Source organism: Prionailurus viverrinus, chromosome A3 (genome assembly GCF_022837055.1).
Source record: "Prionailurus viverrinus isolate Anna chromosome A3, UM_Priviv_1.0, whole genome shotgun sequence".
Lineage (NCBI taxonomy): Eukaryota > Metazoa > Chordata > Mammalia > Carnivora > Felidae > Prionailurus > Prionailurus viverrinus.
Window position 1 is genome coordinate 18,971,540 of NC_062563.1, and position 27,709 is coordinate 18,999,248.

Here is a 27,709-nt window from a genome sequence, read left to right on the forward strand (position 1 = left end):
CCGCCGCTGCCAGGTGAGCTCCCGCCGCGGCCCGCCGGCCCCGTGTGCCCCCGCGACTGTCAGTCTCCGTGTCTGTGTGTCTCTCTGCCTGTCAGCTCCCCCGCGTCTGCGCGAGCTCCCTCCCGCCACGCCTGACCCCCGGCCCTGCCCGCGGCGGCCGCCAGCCCCTCCCGCCCGCTGCCCCGGGTCTTTCTGTCAGCAGCCAGCACCCCCATGCGCGCAGGCTCCGCCCCTTCCCCCCGAAGCCCCGCCTTCGCCCCATCTGTCAGCACCCCCCACCCAGCCCCGGCGTCCTGGGGCTCGGTTGTAGCCCCCGCGGGCCGCAGCCGCGACGCGAGCAACAGGGGGTGCGGAGGGGAGGGGGGCGCCCGCAGACGCCCGCCTGTCCCGGCGAGGGTGCGTGTCCGAGCGCGCGGGTGCGGGACCGCGTGGGCGCCAGGGAGCCGGCATGGGCACTCGGGGGGCGGCCTGACCTGCGCGGGGCGGAGATGCCGGGCGGCCCCAAGCCGGTCGCTCCGACTCTCGCGACTCGCGCGGCCCCTGCCCGTGGTGTAAAGAGCCTCCGCTCCGCCAAGGAGGCAGCTGAGCCGGGACTCCCGCCGCTTGGGGTACAGTAGAGCCCTGAACCCCGGGACCCTCGTTTGGGCCCCGGCTCCCCGGATGCCCAGAGCGGCGTGTGAGCGGAGTTTGGGGCTTGGTAATCCCAGTTTGGGATTTCCATTCAGAGAAGCCTGTCGGAAATGACTGAGGAGTGGGTGGGATGTGGAGCTTGGGTGGGAAGTGTTTGAGAGCTTGAGTCACTTTGAGTTGCGCGGTTGGCATTTCTGAGCAGTGATTGCCTTGGGCTCGCGCCCTGTGAGAAACTGTTATGTGATGGGGAGGGGAGGTTAGGTGGAGGAGGGGGGGGGCACACTCCTTTCTGTTTTCATCTGTGTCATGTGAACACGTAGTATTTATTCATGAGACTCCACACAGCTTCAGTTTTAAAAAGGATTACAGTAGTTTCCATTTATACATGCTCTTGTACGTTGTGATGTTGATGTGCTTTATTTGTAGTAAACTTAGCGTTGCAGTATTTCAAAACGAAGAGAAAATGCGTCCTAAAACAATTGGTATTTTGCCGGATAGTTCTCAACCACGGGGAAAGAGCCAAAAGCGCACTTCATTAGCTGGAACAACTTATTCGGGCTTAATTTGTTTCTAAGAGACATACAGTGGAAAAATCCAGAAGCAGCACGGTAGTATCAAAGACTCCTAGGAAATTAATGAAAGGGCCCTTCTCTTGCTGCCTTGGAAAGATGGTATCAAAGTTGCTGTAGAGGACCGAGCTCGCATGTAATGATAAACATATTAACCAAGTTGGTTTTGTGACCTTGATACATTGAACAGCGTTTGATTTGCACAGTGCTTCCGCAACGGGTAAACATTGCGTGGGGAGTGGGGTAACTTTTGGAGAAAATGTTCCCCATGTTTTGTTTTGTTTCCATATTTAAGTAAGCTTTCAGGGTAGGTGAGACTAGGGTCGTCTCACCATAGGAGTGTGTGTGTGTGTGTGTGTGTGTGTGTGTGTGCGTGCGCGCGCGTGTGTTTTAAGATAACATTAAAAATTACAAAAGTAGGGGCACCTGGGTGGCTCGGTTGAGCTTCCGACTCTTGATTTCGGCTTAGGGTCATGATCCCCAGGGTGGTGGGATCGAGCCCCATGTCGGGCTCCTCAGAGCCTGCTTGAGATTCTCTCTTTCTCCCTCCTTCTGCCCCTTTCCCCACACTCACGCTTTTTTCCTGCTTACAGATTATGTACAGTCTTACACGTAGATTATGTATGTACGCCTCCTACATGAAGGCATGAGAGGATGGTTGACATAGGGATTCAGTGGTGTGATTATATATAATTCTTTGCTTAATCTGATTTGCAACTTTACTCTGCAGCTGGAGGTATTGTCTCCTCTATAGGTATATTTAATCTATTCATTACTCATAATACTTTTGTATGGGTAAGAATCTGTCTTCCCTTTGTGATAGTTTTATTTTTTTATTTTTATTTTTTTTATTTTTATTTTTTTTATTTTTGGGACAGAGAGAGACAGAGCATGAACGGGGGAGGGGCAGAGAGAGAGGGAGACACAGAATCGGAAACAGGCTCCAGGCTCCGAGCCATCAGCCCAGAGCCCAACGCGGGGCTCGAACTCACAGACCGCGAGATCGTGACCTGGCTGAAGTCGGATGCTTAACCGACTGCGCCACCCAGGCGCCCCTTTTTAACGTTTTTTTTTTTTTTTCCTTTGTGATAGTTTTAAAAAGTAAATTTGAGCCTCTGCTTAGAGCATGCCAAAAAACTTTTCATCTTAAAGTAAAACCTGAAGTCCTTGCTGTGGCTGAGTAGACTACCTCCCTGTCTTCACTTCCAGTTTTGCCAAACAACTTAAAAACTTCAAGCATATACTAGCCTCAGTGCCTTTGCATTTGCTGTTCCCTCTGCCTAGAACTCTGTTCTCTGGATATCATGGTTCTTGCCTCAGGTCTCTGCTCAGATGTAACCTTATCAGGCTTTCCCTGACCCCTCTGTGTAAAATACACCCCACTTTCCTGTCCTCCTTGAGCCACCTTGCTTTTCTTCATAGCATTTACTACCACTTAGTAAGTGCATATTAAAATGTTGGTTTATGTCTCTTTCCCTCCATTAACCCAAGAGTGTGAGATTTTTTTCACTGATGAATCCTCAGGGCTCAGAACAGCACCTGATACATTATAGGTGCTTTATATTTGTTCAATGAATGAGTAAATGAATGTTCATTATACATCCATTCTTGTAACCTTCCTGTAGCCTCCTAGTTTTTAGATAGGTCTATCATGAATTGGGGGACCAATCCCTTAGAAGTCAGGATAAGTCCTCTCCTTTACATATCTGAGAAGAAGAATTTTCCAAGTGAGGCTTATAATCTTAGAAAGAATTATAGTCTTGATTTAACTTGAACAATTGAGGGAAGAAACATTTTTGGCAGATGTTACTGACTTTTTTATGCATTATCCCTTGTGTCACTTTGGAAATCTTTGAAAAGTATAAAGTATCCCTGTTATGTTTACAGCTGTGATTTCAGTTTGGTAGTTCTTAGTGATAGTGTAAGCCTCAAGAGCATAGTGAGTTTTTTGTGTCAACAGATACCCAGAGATATAATTACAGCTTTAATGTGTTTTCATTTGAGGAGTAGCTGGTATATTTACTTATTTTCCTGGCAACTCTATCCTTTTCAGCTCCTTGCTTATCAGGTTTTGGATGGCCTCACAGGTACACTTAATTTTTTTTTTTAACATTTTAAAATAAATCCTTGATCTCTTGAGCATTTTACATCTCTTGTGTGACTCTTGAACTATTTTGAAAGTACCAGTTTCATCTTTCAGGATGAATTGATATCTGTAGTAAAACATATAATTGCATTTTCCTTATAGGGATGGGACAAATTGTATCGTGGGGTAGAATTTTTACAGAAAGAATATAATGTGGGTGCAAGCTTTTTAAAGGTTTGGATTTCAAGTTAGAGTACTTTAAAAAAATATTTATTTATTTTTTGAGAGGAAGAGACAGAGTATGAGCTGGGGAGGGGCAGAGAGAGAGGGAGACACAGAATCCGAGGCAGATTCCAGGCTCTGAGCTGTCAGCACAGAGCCCGACATGGGGCATGAACTTGGAAACGGCAAGATCATGACCTAGGCCAAAGTCGGACGCTTGACCGACTGAGCCACCCAGGTGCCCCCAAGTTAGAGTACTTTTTTAAAAGTTTATTTATTTTGAGAGAGAGAGGGGGCAAGAGAGAATCCCAAGCAGGCTCTGCACTGTCGGCACAGAGCCCGATGTGGGGCTCATACTCAACAAACCTCAAGATCATGACCCAAGCCGAAACCGAGAGCCAGACGCTTAACCGACCAAGCTACCCAGGTGCCCCAGGGTGCTTTTAATTTTAATGAGTTTTTGAAAAAAAATCATTTTTTCTCATAAGGAAAAGGATTCCTTTGAACACAATCCAAACAGAGACCTTCAAAAACGTTTTTTTCTTATGCCTCAAATATGCAAGAACTTAGGGGGAAAATTCTAAATGAAAATTTTCTTTTAAAGGCCTAAAGGCAATGTGTTAAGAATTTATTTTTATTCCATAGACATTTATTGAGCACATAGTTGGGGGGGGGAGTTCTGTGTGTTTTTGCATGGGCTATATGACCATGTTCCATTTTAGATTACCAACCTGATTTCTTATTATTTCTTCTCTTTTGTCACTTGGCTGCCTCCCTTCTGTCATCATATTCTCTCCCTAAATGATCTCATCTATTCCCAGGACTTTAATACCCTTTAAATGCTGATGCCTTCCTCAGTTACATCTCCCTCCTGGACCTTTTTCTGGTTCTAGTCTTGCATTTTTACCCACCACCTTCCTGCTATCTCTACTTGCTGCCCCACTGGAATCCCAATCTTCATATGTCCAAAATATCTCCCTCTCAGACTTCCAGATTTATGTTCCTCATTCCTGACTCCTGCCTTCACTCTCTGCCAGCTTTCCCTGGCCCCTGCCTTCCCCTATCGCGGTGTCCTTAATTGTCCTCTCGTTGGTCAGGCCAAACACATGAAAGTTGTCTTTGATTCTTTCTGATTCCTCATCCCACATCCAACTCATTAGCACAGACTGTTGTCCTAGATGCCAGAATACCTCAGATCCTCCCTTCTCCATCCTCATAATCCAGCTGCCGTCCTTTCAGCTGGATGACTGTCCCAACCTATACCTGGTCTCCCAGCTTCCAGCCTTGCCTTCTTCTAACCCACGTACCCATTGCAGCCAGAGTGATGCTGCTAAAAAGCAATCCAGATTGCATCACCCCCCTGCAGTGGCTTCCCACAGCACTTAGACCCAAACCCACACTTCTTAATCAGAGGTGCTCGGCCTCTGTCTCTCTCTCCAGCCTCTGACCCTTGCTCATCCATTCTTCTGTCAGGTTGGAACTGTCAGTTCCGCAAATGTGCCAGTTCTCCTCCAATTCTGTACAGGCCCTTCTCTCTGCCTGGCACCCCTCCCCCTGCTCTCCTCATGGAAAAATCCCTCTCAGACATTTGCTCTCAGCTAAAATGTTCCTCCTCAGAGGGGCCTTTCCTGGTCACCCCGTTCCACGGTAGCTTCTTCCCCCATACCTGCGTTGTACCCTCTTAGTATATGTGCATTTCCTGCTTAGTACTTCACCAGAATCCCAGGTGTCTCATTTATATCTTTCCTTCTTTTTTCAAAAATTTTTTTCAAGTTTATTTATTTATTTTGAGAGAGAGAGCACATGCACACAAGCATAGTAGGGGCAGAGAGAGAGGGAGAGAGAATCTCAAACAGGCTCCGCACTGCCAGTGCAGAGCCCGACGTGGTGCTTGACTCACAAACCGTGAATTCATGACCTGAGCCAAAACTGAGAGTCGGATGCTCAACTGACTGAGCCACCCAGGCACCCCAAAAAACAGTAGTTCCTATCTCATAGGGTCATTGTGAGTGGCATAAGTACACAAGAACAATGACTGTGGCTATTAATATTATAAGGAGGGAAAAGAAACCTCAGGAAAAGACCTTTAGCCCCATCAACAAATTAGAGTTTGGGTACGAGTGAAAGACAATACCTAACAGTATTGTTTCATTGACTCAGGTTTTGAACTTATAAAAATGATCAGGGAATTAACTATTTGGCTTGTGATTTATAATCATTCTGCTGATGTATGGAAACATTGTTTGGATTCAAATTTGTAAAATGCTTGAGGTAAGACAGTTTTCTTCTTTTTAATCTGCTCTCCATCTTAAGAAAGATTCTTAGGGTAGAGAGATCTTTTGAGAGGCTGGTCATTTTGAGTGTCTAGTTAGTTTTTTCTCTTTCATTAGAAAGGTACTCACCATTACTGTTTACTTCAGTAGTGAATATCTTACTTCAAACAGCCAAGCAAACAGTAGGCCTGGTACAGGCATGGTGGGCTGGGCAGCCCTCACAATGAAATATCTAGGCACAGTTGAATTTTCTGATGGGATGGGTTATGATCAAGTGCTCATTTGGTGACTTTCATCAACTTTATGAAGTAGACGGTGAGGATGTTTGCTAAGACTAAGTGGGAAGAGGTCAGAGTGAAAACAAAGAGATTTGACATATAATTGAGGTCAGGAAGGGTGAACTTGGGGCAACGTCCATGATTTCCTGACAGGATGCAGGACTCTGTTGAGGTAGGAGACGAAACTATGGATGGATTGGGGTATCAGTCGTGTTCAGCTTCCTGGATTTAGGAGCGTATGGTTGGATTCAGCCAGGGTTGGGGTTTGGTGGCAGGAAGACAGTGGAACAGAGGATCTGTGGGTATTGTCCAGGGAGTGATTAACATGCCAGATAAGGGTTTTTAGGCTGGATGAGGGGGAGAAAAGGAGCAGAGGTGTCAATGAAGGCAAGGACTGCATATATTGGAGTGATGGAGTAATAGGAAGACGTGGTTAGGTAGGGGACATGTGAGTGGAAGATTTCAGAGCTGGAGCAGTTAATTACTGGACATGACAAGCTCCTGAAGTGAACCCATTGAAGATGAATGAAGTCAAGGAGGTCAATTAACCAAGAGGCTGGAGAGTTGTTTGGGTCATTCCCGTAGTCAGAAAACCAATCACAAGGATGTCAGGATATTAGGGTGGAGAGAAGGAAGGCTGTGAAGTCTTCAGTGAATGAAGTACTAAGAAGAGAAGAGGTGTTAATGACCAGCCTGCAGGCACCTCAGAAGATGGGGGGGGGGGTTGCCTGAGGGCAGTGGAAGAGCAACGACCTGGAAGCTTTAGTGGTTGCAAGGTCTCTCTGGAAGGAGTTGGCCTCGGCCCAGATCCCGTATGCTTCGGAAGGAATCCCAGTTGAAGTGGGCAGCATCGATGGCATGTTGTATTGTGTTTCTAAACTTGGTCATGAAAATCATCTGAGGGTGTGTGTTAAAAATACAGATTCCAGGGTCCCATTCCAGACCGACTGGATTAGAATTTATAGGAGAGGAGACTGAGAATGTACATTTTAAAATGCCCCCACCCCACCACCACACACATACCTGGTAATTCTTTATAATTAGGCAAGTTTTGGAAATGTAGCTGTAGTGTTTAAGATCATGGGGTCTGGAAGCTGACAGCCAGGGTGTGAAAGAGGTGTGGCGGGTAGGAGTGAGCCTTAGCCTATGACTCTTAATAGCTTAGCTCTCCAGGTCTGTCTGGTATCAGAAGCAGTGAATTAAGGGACCCTCCATTAGAGGCAAACACACTGACCACAGCAAGAAGAGACAGCCAGTGATGACAGAGATGAAAACACTGTATAAGATAATTCAAAGTCTAGCAGTTTGGAGGACATGCATTGTAGAAGAGAGTTCTGTTTGCCTCAGTAGCCCCTGAATACATTAATCATAATTGTTGTTCTCAACAGTTAATAAAATTAACTTGTGTGATACATTTCTATCTCTGAAGATATGGAACTAAAAAATTTACTCAATGACCTGCTAAAGATAAGAGCAGTATGATCCCCAAGGGGCTTTATACATGATTAGAGGCTTAATATCATGATGGCTGCGGCCCTACCACCCCATTCTCTGTATTTTCGCCAAGAAAATTCAGTTCCTTTTCATGGAAAAGAAGAGGAATCCTGCAAAAGAATAGCTACTGGGAGGAAATTTGGAGTTAGCCATTCTTGGCTGACCATTTGGAGCCCCCTATTGCTAGTAAGGAGGTTTGGGTTTGTTCAGAATATTTCAACTATACTTCCAACCTAGTTTGTCCTACCCAAACACCAAAGCTGTGGGAAAATCATGTCAGCCCTGCTAGAAGTGGTTGCTATGGACCTTGAGCCTAAAACTTGATTTGCTCTATCATGTGTTCCATTTCTTCTTTCCTTTTAGCACAGCTGGTACTGAGAAGCCTGGCTTTCAGACTGCCACACTGGGTGCCAAACATGGCATAGCATCTTGGTTATATTCCTGTCACTCACCACATCCTTCCACTTACTGCCTCATCTCCTTGGTGAACTACAGGGAGCCACTTGAATGCACATCTTGAGACCTAGAAAATGTGGCAATGGAGGTTTAGTAATGCCAACCCAACCCGAACTTTCCATTTGCAAGTTAAGATTTTTTTTTAAAGTAATGCCATTTAGAGAAAAAATGGGAATTCAGACTATTTTTCCCTTTTAGAAAAACATCTTCTAAAGCTAACAGATACTAAACAGAGGCCCATGAGTATTTTAACAGTAATAACATGCTCTTTATTATCACACTTATCTGCCCTATGGGGCCCAGGAACCCCTGAACTCTGTTGTATTCTGTATTAATGAAGGCTCTACTATATTGTGATGCTCTTATAACATTTGAATCACTAAGTGTACTCAATTTGTGAAGTGTTTCTATGTCTACTGCGAACTAGGCACCTTGGGGGTTAAAAAAGAAGGTCTTTGTTCTCAGATATTTTTAAAAGTTCGACAATGTACATTTAAATCTCTAACCTCAAGCAGACGACCCTGTGTGCTGTGAAGGAGGTGTAATCAAAATGTAGGCTCAAGGATGAAGGAGGTTATTTCTGGTGGTGGGCGGACGTGGCGAGAGGGGATGGTGTGCTTTCATGGAGGGTTTGTATTCAGACAGGATCTTGAATTGGGTAGAATTTGGAACTGTTATATTTGATATTCTGTTTACGGAGGCATCATTTATTTTAGCAAGACTACAGAGATACTTTGGTGCTTAATGAATTAGCTTTCACTCATCCAGAATGCCTCACTCCTTAATTATTTTGGATAATTTTTCTTTGTAACTAAGTATGAAGTATTAAGGAATGTGTGGTGGAGAAGAGCTTTTATGGGAGCCCTTAAATAATCTTGGGATCATAGTAGATGTCTCAAATTCTAAAAGAATTGGAAATATAGTGCTATGGTAGTGAATAAAAAACCAGAGTGATAATGGAAGGTATGTGTTTGGGTATATGGTTTAGGAATTGGGGGAAGAAGGAGCTCTAAGTGAGATGGTGAGGTCTTTGTAGGAAAGAAACGTCTTCCCGGTTAGGGGACCTCTTGAATACTCACTGTCTTGTTTCTGAGTGTCTTTTCCAGGAATTGTTGGCAATGAGAGCAGGAGAGCCCTGTGGGCTGGGGCCATAATAAACTTCTCCCTTGTTCTAGTATGGCCAAGCACAGAGGGTTTTACAGAATGGGTCTACCTGCTCTAGGTCTGTGTGTGCCTTATTTCTGGGCGTGGCCTGCTTCAAAGCTATATATTTCTGACAGAGTGGATGCTTTTTGGCTGACACGTGTCCCTCTGGGTGAATCCTCACTCCTTTGGCAGGCCCATTTCTTGCTATGGTAGGTTAGCTACAACTGGACATCATGTCATCCTTGCAGTTGGTTATTATTAGGTCTGAGACCTTGCAGCCAGTTTTTCCTTTCCCATGTAAGACTGAATTTTCACTCTTGTCCTTGCCCTGTCATTTCAACACTTAATTTTCCAGGCAGTTGAAAAACATACCATTTGCTACCTTTTATGCTGAAATGGGGCCCTGGCTCAGAATTCTGATTTTTTTGGGGAATCAGCATACACGGTTTTGAAACAAATACTATTTTCCTTGTTTATTCCTGATAATGCCAATAGCATTTTAAAAGCTGAGATATTTGGTAATGCTGTCTATCCCATTTTACCATGCAGGTGACTGAAGCAACTCTTAAGAAAATGAATTCAGTCACTCACCAATAATGTACTTATTTTATGCCAACGGTGTGTCAGATGCTATGCTAGACACCAGTGGGGAACAGTCAGACATGGTCTTTCTCTGGCCTCGTGCCACTTATAGTCTGGTGGATCTATGGATCTATCCATGATAGATTTGTAGATAACTATAGGCCTAGAGACAGAAAGGCGTGGTGCATAGTCCTGCTTTTGCCATTTACCAATTATATGACCTTAGGCATTTGACTCTGTGTTCAGAATAACACAGACTCTGTGTCAACGTGAATAAAAACCTCTTTTAACACGGTTTATAAGAGTTTCATAATAGTTACATGACACTACATAGAAAAGAGCTTTGAGAAGGTCAAGTCACTGTATATGCAGATACAGGTGGGGGTCATCAGCCCCTGCTCTGTTTAATAGGAATGGCTAACAGAGGGTTTCCACTAGTGTGTGGGTTCAGAGAATGCCATGTACTTCAGAGAATCCCCAAATATAATACTAGGACTAAATACTATTAATATTTCATGAATTCTAATGCTTTTAAATAATAAGAAAACCAGCTATTTTTGGTGCCTGGGGTTAATGTAGGCTACTTAGTCATCCCTAGCAAGCTGTAGATTTAATACATACTGGCATTATTTCAGCAAACAATGCTTCTGGATATTTACTCTCTAACTGGAAATTTATTACTACAAGAATGGATGTATATGATAATAGTAGCAGTCTAATACATACTTTTATTATGGAGTAGACATACACAAGTTTATCTGAACAGTAATTATAATAAAAGGTATCCTTGGTAAGAAGTAGGAGGTATCTTTAGTTTTTTACAGATTTAGGTAGATAAGGAGTTTTGAGCTGCGAGATTCCTTTTTGGTTCTAACCTTCTTTTGTTTTTATGGTCAGTCTTCCTGCATATCCCTGAAGGACCTTTCATGTAGATATTTTCTGTAGTAACCTAGACAAGACCCTTTAGTCTTTCGGAACTTCAATGTAGTCATAAAATGTGGCCTTTGCTTTGCCATGCCTGCTTCACAGAGTTGAGACATTCAGACCAGACAAAGGATTGGAAAGGATGTGCTTCTATCTGTGATGGTTCTCATTAGTCCACAGGTGTAGTGGTCAGATAGTTCTGTCAAATGAATGCCTCAGAAGGGCTGTGTCTTGATTTGTAGTACAGCCTTGTTCAGGTTTCCTGATTCTTTCTCGTTAGGATTTTTTTTTAAGTTTGTTTTATTTTGAGAGAGAGAAAGAGTGGGGCAGGGGCAGAGAGAGGGAGGGAGAGACAGAATTCCAAGCAGGCTCAGTACCATTCATGCAGAGTTTGGCGTGGAGCTCAAACTCACGATCTGTGAGATCATGACCTGAGCCGAAATCAAGAGTCAGATGCTTAACCAACGGAGCCACCCAGGTGCCCCTGATTCTTTCTCATTAAAATTCAGTGCCTTCCACATCTTTTGGTCTCATTCTCATTAAATAGCTTTCCACTTTATGCGTGGTTAGCCATTCACCAATATTTATTGAGCTTTTGCTATGTGTTAGGCATTGTATGGGGTGCTGGGCATATAAAGGGGAGAGGACCAGACACTCTTGGCTGTTTGGTGGGGAAGGAGCCCAAGGCTACAGCATCAATTCTTGCCTGAATTTCCAGCCTGCTGGCCTTCCCTATGTATTTCAGACTTGCCAGTTGCCACAATTGTGTGAGCCAGTTGCTTAAAATCTCTTAATGTCTGTCTGTCTGTCTGTGTCTCTCCCTCTCTCTCTCTCTCTCTCTCTCTGTGTGTGTGTGTGTGTGTGTGTGTGTACGTACTTACACACATATATCCTATTGGTTCTGTTTCTCTGGAGAACCCAGACTGATACATTACTTAACAAATGCTGTCATCCTCGGTGCAGAAAGAGGAAGAACAAATGTAAACAAAATGCTTAGTGTGGTTTTTAGCCATGTTGAGTTTGAGGTGCCCGTGGAATCCACATGGAGATATCAGCAGGCAAATGTAGTCAGGTCAAGGAGAACTCACACAAGTGGTCTGGACTGCGGATAGAGAAGTTTGGAACCCCAGGAAACACGAACATTTAGGGGAGAGGCAGAGGAAGAGGAGCCGGTAAAGGAAACCAAGAAGGAGTAGATAGGAGGAAGAGCAGGAGAGAGTGGGGTTGTGGAAATCCGGGCAGGGGAGAATTTCACGGAGGGAGTTCAGCACTGTCCAGCATCTCAAGGTCAAGAGAAATGTTGGTATATGTCCTGGGAGGTGTCATCGAGGTGACTGTTTCAGTGTCGTCGTGCATTACAGTGGGTGGAACAGAGTCCATGGCGATGACATGAAGATGCATGTTTGCTGCTCCTGTTTCCTCAAGAAGCTCACTTATGCAGTGTGAGGACAAGAAGAGGCTGTGGGAAGGGATGATCTTTGGATGGGAGGGGCTGTAGCATGTTCAGAAGTGAAGAGACGGAGCTAGAAGACAGGAAGAAGGCAGAGGTGCAAGGGAGAGAAAGCTCACGTGCTCCCCGGGGTGTAAGGACCCGCACAAGGGATGGCCAGAGGTGTTGCCAGAGGCAGAATGCCTGTTTCACTTTGTATGGAAAGAGAAAAGGTATTGGGGATACAGGTAAGTTATAGATGGGAGGAGACTAGACGTTTTGCCCTCGTCAAAGCTTCTATTTTCTTTGTGAAATGAACCTTCGGCAGCAACTGATAGCCAGGGTGAGCTGGTGCAGTAAGGTCTCTGAGACAGGAGTGAAGGTATAACCTTATTGCTGCGGGGCTTGAAGTGGAGCCTGGTTATCACTCCCCATTGTCTGTTGAATGTAAGTTTTGCTCCGCAGTCTGATGTTTGTACAGTCTTCCACAGTCTCCCTTTAACTAGTTCTGCCAGGCTACCTATCTTTTCTGTTTCATTCCAGCACCCTTGAACTTGAACTTCAGCCAAGAGCGTCTGCTGTAGCGCTGGAGTGTGGCCTAGAGAGACTGGGCGTTGTAGGGAGGATGCCATCAGACTCAGAGCCAGCAGTCCTGTGGTCCGATCTCGGCCCCTCCATTTACTAGCTATGGGCCTTGGACATAGCTTAACTTCTCTGGGTCTGTTTCTTCATTTGTAAACTGTTAATTATAACAACAATAATGAAGGATGGTGGTGATGGTTGTGTCAGAGGAGAAAACATACTTTAAAGTACTTTGAAGAGGATAAGTAGTATATAAATGGAGCTGGTGTCATGAGGCCATGAATAACCCTAGCTCCAGGCTTTTGTATAAATGCTCTTTACCACTAGGGCTCTCCACCTTCTCTCTGTCTAAATTCAGCCTGTATTATGTAGAGACATGCTAGCTCCTGTAACAGATGAACCCCGCCGAAATCTCAGTGGCTTAAAACAGTAGACATGTTCATGCCCATTTCAAATCCAGTCACCTGTGGGGGTGAAAGGGGCCCAGACTGATGGATGTGCTGCCGTCTTCAAACCGTTGTTGCCAAGATTGCTCTGGGTGTCCATGTCCTGCCAGTGGAGTGGGGGAAGAGAAAGTATGGATGACTGTCTGGGAGGCTTTAATGCACCAGGCTTAGGATGGGAGCTGGTGACCAAGGCCAAAAGAGAGATGGCTGAGGGAGGCATTTACTGGGTGGGAGGCAAATTTGGGGCATGTAGGTTTTCATGTGCGCAGAATGGTGGCAGGGGCTCTGAGAAGCATCGGGCTGGCCCTGTGCATCCCTACGACAGGACAGACAGGCCACTCCTGCCTTGGCAGACAGGGCATGGGAAGGCCAAGGGGCCTGGGGCTGGTTCCTGGTGAAGGCAAGCATTGCAATGGTGGGAGAGAAGCCCTCCAGCTCAGGGGAGACAGGTGGATGAGAACTGGGGTATTTACACACCTTCTAAAAGCTGGGGAGGCAGACACTGTTTACCTTTCCCAAGATGAGAACACTGATGAGATGTGGCCTTGACAAAAGCCACACAACAAATCAGCAGAGAAATGAGCTAGGACTTGAGTCTTCTGACATCAAAGCCCCTGGAGGGGGAGCCAGGAAGTACCCCACCCAGAGAGCTGGAAGAACTGGCTCTGAGGTTGGTTGGAGGTGAACCCCTGGGCACAGGGTAGAGGAGGACCTCCATGGTGGCTGCACCTTTTATGAGTGACTCACCTTTTGGCTGCTTCAGTTGGAGGAGGCCAGGCAGGACAGGAGCATTCCAGGCAGAGGCAAGGACCCTGAGGTTGAACTGTGCTTAGAGGGTTTGGGTACTGAAAGGGGACTGGGTTGGTCACGGGAGCGGCAGGGGGAGGTGCATGAGAAGATGCTCGAGAGGGAGGCAGGGCCCAGATCACACAAGGGTGTAAGGCCATGGCAAGGAGCTAAGATTTTATTCAAAGGACAGTGGGAAACCATTGTACGTTTTGAGTGGAGGGTAAAGGGTGGTCCAGTTTATAGTTTAAAAAAGACAACTCTGAGGGGCGCCTGGGTGACTCAGTCAGTTAAGCAGTTGACTCTTGGTTTTGGTTCAGATCATGATCTCGCGGTCATGGGTTCGAGCCCCGCATCAGGCTCTGCAGTCATAGCATGGATCCTGCTTCAGATCTCTGTCTCCCTCTCTCTGCCCCTCCCCTGCTCATGCGTGTGTGCAGGCTCTCTCTCTCTCAGTCCCTCTCTCTCTCTCTCTCTCTCTCTCTCAAAAATAAAAACGTTAAAAAAAAATGGACTACTCTGGCTGTTGTGGAGAATGAGTGGAGGGGAGGCCATGATATATATTGGACGCAGTGGGGGTGGGAAAAGGAGGAATTGAGTAGAAGTGGGTCTGGAGCTCCAGGCAGAGGTTCAGGCTGGTAAAGAAAATTGGATCCTGTATTTCCTGTTAGCTCACTCCCTGTTCTTAGCCAAACTTCCTGTGAGTAGCCTTATCCACAGTATCTACTTCCTCAGCCCTTTGCGCTCTGGCCTCTGTCACTGCCGCTTTCCTGAGATGTCTTGGGGAAAGGGTGCAGCCCTTTGTGGTTAGCCAAGTCTGAGTCTTTAGCTCTCGAAGGCTTGATTTGCATCCAGTAACACTGTGAGCTGTTCCTGCCTTGGAATGTTCTCACTTAGTCCCTTGTCTCTCTGGTTCCTCATCCTGTGGCCCCTTTGCTGTCTCCCAACTTCTCAGCCAGGCCCTGAAATGATAGTATTCCCCCAGCCTTCTGGCCTTGGTCCTCCTGGGTTCTCTCTGTGCCTCTTTGAACAAAAGAGTCCTCCCCACTTTCATCATGCCAATGTCTACTTGCCTTTCCAGCCTCATCTCAGCCGCCCTCTCCTCCAGGAAGCCTTCCCGACCCCTCAGGCTGGGTTAGGTGCCCCTTCTCCTTTTTCATTTCTCCTGGAGCATGAAGTGGATATGATAGCACTTAGCACCCTGCTTACTTATTTGTCTCTCCAGTCTAATCGTGCTTGAAGGATAGGATTACAACGAAAGGCCCTGTGATCTAGGACAAAGATTGCTTTCTGTAGTTTAGGTGAAAGCCACACTTTGTAATGAAGGTATCTACACCTGATTGTATGTCCTTTAGTAGAGCAGTCATTTCTCACTTGGTCTGAGGACCGGGATTCTGGTATAATGTCTTCTGTGAACAGAAGGAATTACCTCAAAAGAATTAGTAATTGTCTCCATCTTCTGAAAGGAGAAGAAATCTGAGAATTTAAGAATATGAATTGGCTTCAGAAGAGCTTCCAAAGACCTGCCATGCCTGGTAATTTCGTTCTCCACACCCTTGTTCCCGCTTCAAAAATGTGTTCTATGTGCCTCGTATTTTGTGATTCCACAGTTGTGGGTTCGCCGTTACAGTTGCCTCTGTGTTGATGAGCACTAAAGTTCTCCTGGACTGAATTGTGATAGCCTTTGAAGGCAGCAAACAGGGTGAACGAAAGACCAGCTTCTGCCTTTATACCCTGCCTCCTGCTAACCGGCTCACTGTGAGTGAAAAACTAGAGACAGCACAGTATCCTCTTAGGCATGCAAGTCACAACCCTGCACTTTCAGCAAGGTGGCCAAGGCCACTAAGCTCTCTTCTCCTTCAAATGTCTTCTTCTACCCCTTTTTTTAAAGTTTAAATTTTAAAAGTTTAACATACAGTGCAATATTGGTTTCAGGAGTAGAATTCAGTGATTCATCACTTACATTCAACACCCAGTGCTCATCACCAGTGCCCTTTTTAATGCCCATCATCCATCTAGCCCATCTCCTACCCACCTCCCTCCATCAGCCCTCAGTTTGTTCTCTATTAAGAGTCTCTTGTGGTTTATTTCTCTCTCTCCTCCCTTCCTCCTCTCCTCCTCTTCTCCTCTCCTCTCCTCTCCTCCTCACTTCCCATATGTTCATCTGTTTAATTTCTTAAATTCCACATGAGTGAAATCACATGGTATTTGTCTTTGATTGACTTACTTCACTTAGCATAATACATTCTAGCTCCATCCATGTAGTTGCAAAAGGCAAGATTTCATCCTTTTTGGTGACTAAGTAATATTCTTTGTATGTGTACACACACACACACACACACACACACACACACACACACACACACACCACACGTCATCTTTATCCATTTATCAGTTGATGGACATTTGGGCTCTCTCCATAGTTTGGCTTTTGTTGATAATGCTGCTATAAACATTGGGATGCATGTACCCCTTCAAATCTATATTTTTGTGTCCTTTGGGTAAATACCTAACAGTGCAATTGCTGGATCATATGGTAGTTCTATTTTTAGTTTTTTGAGGAACCTCCATACTGTTCTCCAGAGTGGCCGCACGAGTTTGTGTTCCCACCAACAGTGCAAGACGGTTCTCCTTTCTCCACATCCTTGCGAACACCTGTTGTTTCTTGTGTTGTTAATTTTAGCCATTCTGACAGGTGTGACATGGTATCCCATTGTGGTTTTGACTTGTATTTCCTTGATTATGAGTGATGTTGAGCATCTTTTCATGTGTCAGCCATCTGGATGTCTTCTTTGGAAAAGTGTCTATTCACGTCTTCTGCCCATTTTGTAACTGGATTGTTTTTTGGGTGTTGAGTTTGAGAAGTTCTTTATAGATTTTGGATACTAACGTTTTATCAGATATGTCATTTGCAAATATATTCTCCCATTCTGTAGGCTGTCTTTTAGTTTTGTTGATTGTTTCCTTCACTGTGCAGAAGCTTTTTATCTTGAAGTCCCAATAGTTGACGATTGCTTTTGTTTCCCTTGCCTCTGGTGACCTATCTAGTAAGAAGTTGCTCCCACTGAGGTCAGAGAGGTTGCTGCCTGTGTTCTTCTCTAGGACTTTGATGGTTTCCTGTCTCACATTTAGGTCTTTCATTCATTATGAATTTATTTTTGTGTGTATGGTGTAAGAAAGTGGTCCAGTTTCATTCTTCTGCATGTTGCTGTCCAGTTTTCCCAACACCATTTGTTGGATAACAAATGGATATTCTTTCCTGCTTTGTCAAAGATAAGTTGACCATGTAGTTATGAGCCCATTTCTGGGTTTTCTGTTCTGTTCCATTGATTTGTGTGTCTTTTTGTGCCAGTACCATACTGTCTTGATGATTACAGCTTTGTAATACAGCTTGAAATCCAGAATCATGATGCCTCCAGTTTTGTTTCTCTTTTTCAGGATTGTTTGACTATTTGGGGTCTTCTGTGGTTCCAGACTTCTTCTACCCTTTTGAGTTCTTTCTGTCTTCTCTAGGTTCCAAACCCACTTTATCCTTTTTTTTTTTTTTTTTTTTTTTTTTTTTTTTTTTTTTTGCAGGTGGAACAAAGAAAATAAAATATTGAATCCCTTTTTCCCAGTGGCTTGAGTTTTAGAAACTTTCTTGCTTTTTTCAGTGTTCAGTGTTCTGAGCCTGACTGAGTAAAAATCAGAGACACCTTTTACTAAGTGCAACACTTAGTTTGATTACTCAAAATAATGCTACAGTTTGTCCTTGTGCCTTTTTGGTATAGTGTGGAGCTGATTATTTTTTAGGGAAAAAACACTGAGGTTGTTATTTGTTTTAACTATAGATATCTCTCAAATAAAATGAGACTGCCTGAGTATATAGAACAGTGGCCTGACTTTGAGCCCCCATCTTACTTTCTCAGGCGTTTCTTGTTATTAGGGTGAGCAGTGCTCACGCATGAGCCACTCTCTATTGATTCTGCTTACGTTTACTTCTGGTGTCCAAACAAGACATTAGGATTGCAGACTCTCAGATAGGAAGTGACATAGGGTTTTCCAGTATGCTCACTGGTGAGACACCAACTCCCCTTCTCATGTGAGGGGACCTCTCTGTTAGCCCAAGAACATTCTTCCTCACAGGAAGCTGTAATCTGTCTTGTGACCTTTGACCCATTTAATTTACTTAGTTTCCCCCACCATATACAACGTATACCACCCTTCAAGTACGTGAAGGCAGCTATCATCGCTTTCATCCCTCAGGCCCTTTGTTCTAGAGGATGGATAGCTGGTGTTTTCAGATGTTCCTTATTCTACATACTGCGATTCTCATAGATCATCCCAAGGTTTTGTTAACTTTTTCAGGTGGCTCAATCTCTTGTTAAATTTACTCTCAGCTGAAACCCGCCTCTGAGTGAGGTTCTAAAATGTCTATTTAATGGACTCCTTTTATCTCAGGGTCTTAAAAGTACTTTGTTATATTTGGTAATATTATAATATGTTTCTCCTTAAAGAAAACACAGGCTTTTAAGTCCTGGGGTGCTGGTGCAATGCCAGTAAGGCCATAGAGGTTGATTGCTAGCCACAGAAGAGGTAAGCAACTTCATTTGGGTCTGATAATAAAAGCTAGCATTGACTGAGCCCTCATAGCATGACGGCCGCTGTGCCAAGGACTGTTATGCATATCATTTAGTTTAATACAGCAGTGCTGGTTAATAAAGATACCTCTAATACTGGATGCTGTTATTGACCTCATTTTGATGGTGAAGAAACTGAGACTTAGACAGGTTGAGACTTACCCAATTTTCACTTTTCAGTGTGATCCAGACCTTGAACTCTTAATACACGATTATACTGCTTCTTTAGCACCTTTTTGCTGGGTAAAGCTCTATGTACAATGCCCTTCTCTTGTGTTTCGTAGTTAGCTCTCTGATTTTCTTAAAGTGTAAATTTTGAGGGGTTCCTGGGTGGCTCAGCCAGTTAGGCATCCGGCTCTTGATTTCAGCTCAGGTCATGATCTCGCAGTTCGTGGGTTCGAGCCCCGCGTCAGTCTCCGTGCTGCCAGCACAGAGCCTGCTTGGGATTCCCTCTCTTCCTTTCTCTGCTCCTCCCCCGCTCATGTGAGTATGTGCTCTCTCTCTAAATAAATAAACTTTAAAAATATATAAATTTTGAGGGGTGCCTGGGTGGTTCAGTCGGTTAAGCATCCGACTTCGGCTCAGGTCATGATCTTGTGGTCTGTGAGTTTGAGCCCTGTGTCAGGCTCTGTGCTGACAGCTCAGAGCGTGGAGCCTGTTTCAGATTCTGTGTCTCCCTCTCTCTCTCACCCTCCCCCATTCATGCTCTGTCTCTCTCTGTCTCAAAAATAAAAAAACATTAAAAATATATATATATATATATATTTTTTGAAAAGAAAGAATTAGATTGTTCTTTGCAACTCACCAGGGCACTAGAAGAGTGCCCTGCACGTGGTGGGTACTTACAGTAGAACTGAGGTCCTTCTAGGTCTCTAGATCCAATAAAAAGAGACTAAACCTCTAAGAGTTCTTTAGACTTAAGTTGTTCTCTGGTGCCCCTCCAGACCCCACATGACCATCTTAAGCCAATAAAATTCTAATGCCATCATGGTGGGCTGGGCTAAACTTTTGATTTGCCTTTGGGCAGCTTGTAGCATGGATCAAATGGGAGAGAGGGGTGGCGGTGGTAGTTAAAGTTAGACTGGCAGGCAGATAGCTGTACTCAGTCCTGGCTTTGCCGTACACACTCTCTAGGGACCTCAGTGTCCTCATTTCCTGGGAGTTGGGGGGGAGAGAGAAAGGCAGGAGGATGGGGGTGGGTGTTGGTTACTCCACACTCTTTCCCACTCTTTCAGAGGTTAAAATAGCTCTTTTGGTATTGGAGATTAAGTTTTTGTGCCCTGTTGCCCAACTCCGCACTTGAAACAGTGGCACAGTTGGAAGGATGGGTCTTTGGGAGGCTGCTCTTTCCCCCAGCCCCCAAGATATTGGTGACTTGGATACCGTTATTAACTTGGGATAAAACTGGACTCATTAACTATGCTTGGACTGAGGAATTAAAATACGGGTCTGCTTTGGGGTGCCTGGGTGGCTTAGTTGGTTAAGCGTCCGACTTTGGCTTGGGTCATGATCTCTCAGTTCATGAGTTTGAGCCTTGCATCGGGCTCTGTGCTGACAGCTCAGAACCTGGAGCCTGCTTCGGATTCTGTGTCTCCCTCTCTCTGCCCCTCCCCTGCTCACACTGTCTGTCTGTCTGTCTGTCTGTCTGTCTCTCTCTCTCTCTCTCTCAAACTTAAGTAAACATTAAAAAATTTTTTTTAAATACGGATCTGCCTAGGACGTCTCCCCCAGTTCACAGGGCCCCAAGGGTTTAGGGACTGACAGTCTGTGGTCTATATGTATATAGTGGAAGGTGGGGAAAAAAGTACGAGGTAGGCATTTCTTGAGCATCACCATGTGCTAGGGACTTTCTCCTGGTACAATCACCTTTTGGGGTGAATAGTAGTATTTCTGTTATATATGTGGAAAATTTGAACCCAAATCTCTTGGCCCTAAGTCAGCCCAGTCCTGGTGATCTCTGTGGTGACAGATGGTAGCCAGATATCCCTCACATCTGATTCTGTCTGCAGCCACAGAAATCCACAGTTGATGGCATTGCTGGGAGAACAGGGAAGGACTGTAAAAGAAGGGCTGTATATTTTTTTTTCCTTCACATCTGTGAACTTGAAGAGACGGGGAAAGAGGAGGAAAAAAACCCAACTTGGCATGAATGATGTTAAGTGAGATCAAATAAGGTGAAAAGCAAAATAGAATCCAGAAATTTAGTTTTGCTTTTACCCAAAGTTCACGGGCGGCTGCTGTACAAAGTCCTTTTTACTTTTCACAAATGTTAAGCACTTTTCATAACATGAATCTCATTATCTTTTACTTTGTTTATGAACTTAAATAGCTTTATAAAAGACAAAGAACCAATTCAACACAAACTGTGTGTCACCTTTGTTATTTTATTTCTTGCTAATGTACAAATTATTACACTTAGGAGTTAAAATTATTTTAGCTCCTCATGCATTCATTGTGAAAGTATTTTTTGAATAGTCAACAGTGAAGTAGAAATTTTAAATAAAAAAGAATCCTAACACCCTAGAAAGTAAACTTTTAAAGTTTTTTTCCTACTTTTGGTTGCATGCATGCATGAATTTTATATAGCTGGAAATGTACCAGTTTATATTGTGTTCTTGTCTTTATGAATGTGTTTCCATGTTGCTATCTAACCTTCATAATTAATAATTTATCACTTTACCTTAAGCATTCTCCTACTTGTTGAATATTATTACTTATTTACCTTGCTTCATGTCATGAAACAGATTGGCAGTTTTGTTGGACATTGAAGTGGTTTATTTATTACTTTTCTTTATAAACATTATTTATTTGCGTCTTTGTACACTAGTTGCCCATCCCTCCCTCGTTTGTTCTTTCTGGCAGAGGGAAAGGAATTGTTATTTTTTTAGGATAATTTCTTAGAAGTGAGATGAGCAACTCTGAAGGTATATCAAAGAACATAAATATGGTAGTTTTAGGGGTTATTGAGAGAAGCAAGATAACAATTAAAGTGAGTCATTAAGCAGGGTTGTCACTTAAAATGTTAATGTGGATTTTTATTAAATCCTAGTTTTTTATTTTATTTTATTTTTTTAATTTACATCCAAGTTAGTTAGCATATAGTGCAACAGTGATTTCAGGAATAGGTTCCTTAATGCCCCTTACCCGTTTAGCCCATCTCCCCTCCCACAACCCCTCAAGTAACCCTCTGTTTGTTCTCCATATTTAAGAGTCTCTTATATTTTGTACCCCTACCTGTTTTTATATTATTTTTGCTTCCCTTCCCTTGTGTTTATCTGTTCTGTGTCTTAAAGTCCTCATATGAATGCAGTCCTATGATATTTGTCTTTCTCTGACTAATTTCGCTTAGCATAATACCCTCTAGTTCCATCCACGTAGTTGCAAGTGGCAAGATTTCGTTCTTTTTGATTGCCGAGTAATACTCCACTTTATATGTATACCATATCTTCTTTATCCATTCATCTGTCAATGGAGATTTGGGCTCTTTCCATACTTTGGCTATTATTGATAGTGCTGCTATAAATGTTATTGAATCCTAGTTTTAAAAATTATTACTAAAAGAGAAATTAGACATTGACATTTACATACAAAGTTTAACTGAAACTCTTAAGTTGTGATTAAGCTTTAAAAAGTAATTTGTTTTTGGCTAAATTGAATGCAGTATAATTTGGAACAAATCTTGTATTTGGTTAATAGTATTGGTCCAAGTTATCCTGCATCCCTGAAATATTAGCATTGGCCTGGCAGTCCCCTGGGCTCTTCCCTGGAAGGTGATCATCCCCTTCCTAACCCATTCTGTTCAGCCCTGGGGAGCCTGGCCACTTCTGTGTGTCCACTCCTTTTTAACCTGGGGCCCTCTGGCCAGAAGGGCTTCTTTGTATGGTGCTGTTGTCCTTCCACTCGCCTTCCATGGACCGTAATTCTGCTTTCTGGAGCAACAGTCATGTTTATTCCCCTGGTCAGGAAACTTGAGAAAATCAGAGATCTGTTCTGGTTTTTGCTTTCTGCGTCCTTAGCTCTTGGCACAGCTCCTGGCACTTAGGAGGTGCTCAAAAACACATTTGTAGAATGAAATTATCTTGAGACAGTCTTTCAAATATATGAATACAACCATGATGTCCCAACTTAGTCACCTCATCTTCAGGTTTAATATCCTCCAGTCCAGCCGTTCCTCATGAAAGAATTTCCAGAGCCTTCTCCTTCTTAATCAGTTTCTCACCATTGTCTGTGGCTGCCGTTGGCTGTCAGTCATTCTGTTATAACATGTGGCCGGATTGGCACCCAATTCTCCATAAGTGGTCTGATTTGCAGTCATACATTCAAGTGGGCATTACTTTCCCCCCTCCTTAGCAAATCCCTAGTTGCTTATATCTTTTCATGTGATCTGCTGTTAAGCCTAGTTTCTTCTAAGAGGTGCTTGTACTGTTGAGTGTTTTCTTCTAGATTAGTGTCACTTGGGATTTGATGAGGGCTCTTCAATATCCTCATGTGAGTCCTCAGTAAAAATGAGGAACAAGGGTGGCCCACAAAAAGCTCTGTGGAAGCCTCCCTTCAAATTGACAGTAATCCCCTAATCCCATGTTTTTCAAACTGTGGTGTGCCTACAGATTATCTGGGAATTTGGTTAAAATGAAGATTCTGGTTCAGTAGGTCTGTGTGCAATGTGAGATTCCAGTTTTCTAATCAGTTCCAAGGTGATGCTGATGCTGTGGGTCTATCCAGTCATGCTTGAGTAGGGAGGCACAGTTTTTAGAGTTGTTCATGAAAACAAATCCTTTGGTGTCTGGATAACCGTACCCGTCAGAGCCCCCAACAGATACTATCTGATGAGGTGCTTGACTCCATTCCCAGAGGTTCATCTCCTTCCACACTAAGTAAATGAGGAAAACAAGAGTGGTGCTATTTCTACCATCTTCCAAATGGTTGTGTATCTCTCCATGCATATTTAATTGGACCCTTTTGTCCAGCCCGGCAAGCTCTTATCCAACATATTTAGTATCTTTTCAGGTTTCTCGTTATGTGGACGTTTGATAATGTGACCAGCTATACTGAACACTTATTTTTTTATTATTAATCTAGCATACTTTTGTATACCAGAAAGTTACCCAAAGAGGAACTAAAGAGACAGTTTTTAAAAACATTGGTTAGAAAGTATAGTGTTACTGATAAAATTCTTTTATAAGAAATGCTATGGAGCATCCAATTTTTTTTTTTTTTTTTTTTTTACTCAGTTGGAATTTGGGGAAAATGGATGCATTGTTGAAATTACATTCCTCAACTGAAAGATACTCCTGCAGCTGCCAGCCTTTCAGTAATAGATTAGCAAGTGAGTTTTGTAGAACTCAGGTTGGGGAGGTCATGAGCATCTGATCCCACTTTTCTGCAAGCTTTCAATCTTTTAGCTTAGGAGACAGGTGCTTTTGTACAAAGCAGATAACACTATGTCCAGGACTTTTTTAGGGTGTTTTAAGGGATGATTATTATGCCAAAATTTGACGACAAAGGCATTTACACTTATTTTGTAGAGCTCAATGTGATCTGCTTAATAGAGTGTTGTCTCTGTATTAGGGATTCCCTACCTCTTGGTGAGATAGGCTCTTATTTCCTCAAAGCTGTAGGATTAATAGAACAAGTATTCTGCTAAAGGTCTTAAAAGAGAAGTTTTGCTTTGAATCATTCTGTAGGTTAAGCACCTTCTGAGCTCAAAGGTTGTGCTTAGAAATTGACTAGTGTTCTCTTTTTATGAGCAGGCCTTTCGGATGTAGTGTTCTTGAGGGGAGAGGATATCAGAGTCACTTTCAAAGTGCATTCCACCCAGTGCCCTAGTCATGGCAATTTATAGCTTGATTGTTGGAATTATCACAACCTGCATGTGTGCACACACATTCACAGAGTTATATAGTCCCTTAAATTTTGCTTGTGTAGACCTGTAGACCATCTTTTCCTTTTGTTTTGAATATAGTAGGTGTGGCCACACCCTGGAAAGTATTCTCCCCACTGAATATCAAAAAAACCCCTCCCCCTGCACTCTCAAAGCCCGTGAGCCCCAAATTCATCATTTGAGCATCTGAGGGACAGGTTGACATGTTGCTCTTGTAGTTTATGCATTAATTTCCTCCCTTTCCATGATGATGGTTTTCCATGGTCGACTAGATCTTTTGTTGTTCTTTCGGCTGCTCACGTGCAAGCTCAGTTGCAGTAATAATCATGCCTTCCCTTTAACAATTTTCTTCATTATAATAATTTTCAAAAATGTATTAATAAACCTCCATGAACCCATCACATAATCTTGACAATATCGACATCTTTATGATCTAGTTTCATTTATTTTCTACTCTTCTTTATCCTTCCTACCACCACACATGGTCTTCTGCCCACCCCCCCCATCTTCTAGTCTTTTAAACCAAATTCCAGATATCGTATCATTTCATCTGTGATATTTCAGTTTGTAACCTAACAGATGAATATTTTTTGCCACCTTTTTGTTGAAGTAATATACATAGGGGGAAATGAGCATAAGTGTAGAGGCTCGTGACTTTTCACAAGCTGAATGGATCTGTATAACCAGCACCAGATCAAGAAGCACAACATTTCCAGCACTAAGCAGTGGATTTTTCTGGGTGAATTTAATGTTAATCTCCAATTTGTTCTTTACTAAATATTCTGAACCTATGCTGGTGCATAATTGAAGCTTTTATGGTATGTCCACAATTTAACTAGGCAAATGTAATTAAGTTTTCATTCCAAATACTGTATATGAAACAGTTTGAGTCTGGCTCTGTCAAAACAAACCAAAAACCCAAGTATTGCTAGTCTCAATGAGTTGATCACTTAAGCACTGTTGATTAATATGTTTAGATAATTATGACTCCTAAATAGTAAAGACAGCATTTTCCAAATATGTCATGAAAGTTGAGTACTATAACTAGATGTTAAATTAGGAGAATCCCACTCAGAGGATTCTTATCTGATTAATAAGAAATTTTGACTCTGTTAGCATAGCCAAGTGGTTAAGAACAATACTCTGGGTTGAAATCCTTGCCTTGCCACTGTGTAGCCTGAGGCAGGTCCCTTTGCCTCTCTGTGTCTGATTGCTTATCAGTAACATGGAGATGAAACATCTGTTTCATAGGGTATTTGTGAGGATTAGAAGAAATAAGCGTGTAAGGTGCCAAGCACAGTACCTGGTACATAACCATTCAACAAAGCAAACTGTTTTTATCCTTTACTTCTTTTTAGATTTCACAGTCTTTTTAAAGGAAGGCTGTGGGGTTTTAGTAGCTTAATAACATTCAAAGTTGTGTCCACAGATTTATCAAATTTTCCAACAACCATAGCAGAACTTTGTCAAACATATGAGTACTTTTCTTTCAAATCAGTCATCTTGAAACCCTCTTATTCAAATGTTGCCTTTGCTCAAAATGTATTTAGACTTCTTATTACTAGTTGTTAGTCTACAGATGTTCTTTTTGCTGAAATTACAACTAGGATAGAGGTGAATATGTGCATAATGAAATTTTGTTATTTATTTGATTCAGCAAACTTTCATTGACCACCTAGTATTTGTCAGACATACTAGGCACCAGAAATATAGCAGTGAACAGGTGAGACAGGGTCATTGCCCTATGGCATTTGCAATTTAGGGGACAAAAAGCTTTCACCAGTACCCTGGATCATGTCAACAATGTGACAGTACTAAATAACATTGTTAAAACTGTGGGAAGGAAAATGCAAAATTTTGGATGTTTTGTAGATATATCCAGTACATTTATTGGTACAACAAAATCTCATCCTTGATATATTACCTGAAAGAAGACAGATAACTTCATTAATAAAATGATATGTACTGAGGGACACTCTGATCTGTAACAGTGCAATGATGTAACCAGCCCTTTAAATTCAAATTTGAAATAAAACAAGGAGATCCTTTATTTCCTCTCTGTTTGACTGTGACTTTGGAGCCACTCAGTCATGAACTTTAAATCGGAAGCACAGTTACATTAAACAACACAACTGAAACTAAATTATTCACCAGTGGCCTGGTGATGATCAAAAATGGTTATACATTCAAGAACATTTGTTAGGTTCCATTTTTTAGCATATCTAAAAAATGAACATGCTAACTAATTGATTTCTTCTTAAAATTTTCCAAATATTTGTATCTATTCGATTTAACACCTTAATGTTAAATAATTACAAAGTACATATAGTTAAATAAACAAAATTATAGAGTCCCAAAATTCAAAGGGGCTTTAAAGATAGTTAAGGATAGTCACCCTTACAGTGCAAAAATGCCCTCAGCCTGTGCCCAACACCTCTGGTGATGGAGATGTTTAACTATAGACTAGGGGGTCAAGGGCATATAATATAAATGTAGCAACTTATCTGTTATAGGAGTGGTAGTTACCTTATGGGGAACTTTTGGGCCCTCTCTGGAAGTACAGGTTGGTTGGTTGGCTGGTTGTTTTTTTCCAGGTAACATTCTGGCCAGCTGTACATTGTCTTTTGCAGTCTAGTTTCTGTCTGTGGACCTCCATTGTGTCACCTTTCCAGTAAACTTTGGCATTGGGGAGGGAAACATCCCAAGATCTTTTTAGTTTTCTAAGTTTGTAATTAATATTATAGCATAAAATTTTAACCATTTATTCATTTAACAAATATTTATCATCTATTGTGTGCCGGTCACTGTTCTAGGCAGAAGGGATGATAGCACTGGGTAAAACGTCACTACCATCATGGAGATTTCAGGTTCATGAGTGAGTGGCTCTAAAGTTGCAATCAAACATGAAATAAAGGAAATGGATCAGGTCTTGAAGGAGATGATGATTCTGGTTTGGGACATGGTGAGCTTGTGAGGCAGTGGGCCATCCAAGAGCAGATATCTGGTAGGCAGCCAGCTCTGTGGTTGAGAGAAAACTGGCTTTGAGAATTCTTGGCATGTAAGGTGGGACTTGAGGCTATTGGAACAGAGGAAGTCAGCAAGGGAAGCAAGTGGTCTGAAAGTGGGAGGTAGTCTAGGATGGCATGGTGCTTGGTGCCTTGTAAGTGCCACATAGAAGTTTTTGAATTCATTTATTTGATCAACAACTGTAATCCTTTTTAAGTAATTATGTAATAAGCATTACTTATTCAGTAATTGTAACATGAAGCAAGTACAGGTTTCTCATTACTTTGGAGAAACTCTTTT

The 27,709-nt window shown here is 42.9% G+C and overlaps 1 protein-coding gene across 2 annotated transcripts in view; it reads left to right on the forward strand.

Annotated features, from left to right (window-relative positions):
- The first annotated feature begins 285 nt into the window (after positions 1-285).
- Positions 286-27,709, forward strand: part of ZHX3 (zinc fingers and homeoboxes 3) — a 106,374-nt gene continuing 78,950 nt past the window's right edge. The window contains exon 1 of one of the 2 annotated variants that reach the window (XM_047851665.1): positions 286-396. The gene's annotated coding sequence lies outside the window, so the exon portion shown is untranslated. The remainder of the gene's footprint in view (positions 397-27,709) is intronic. The other variant, XM_047851668.1, reaches the window with a different exon arrangement.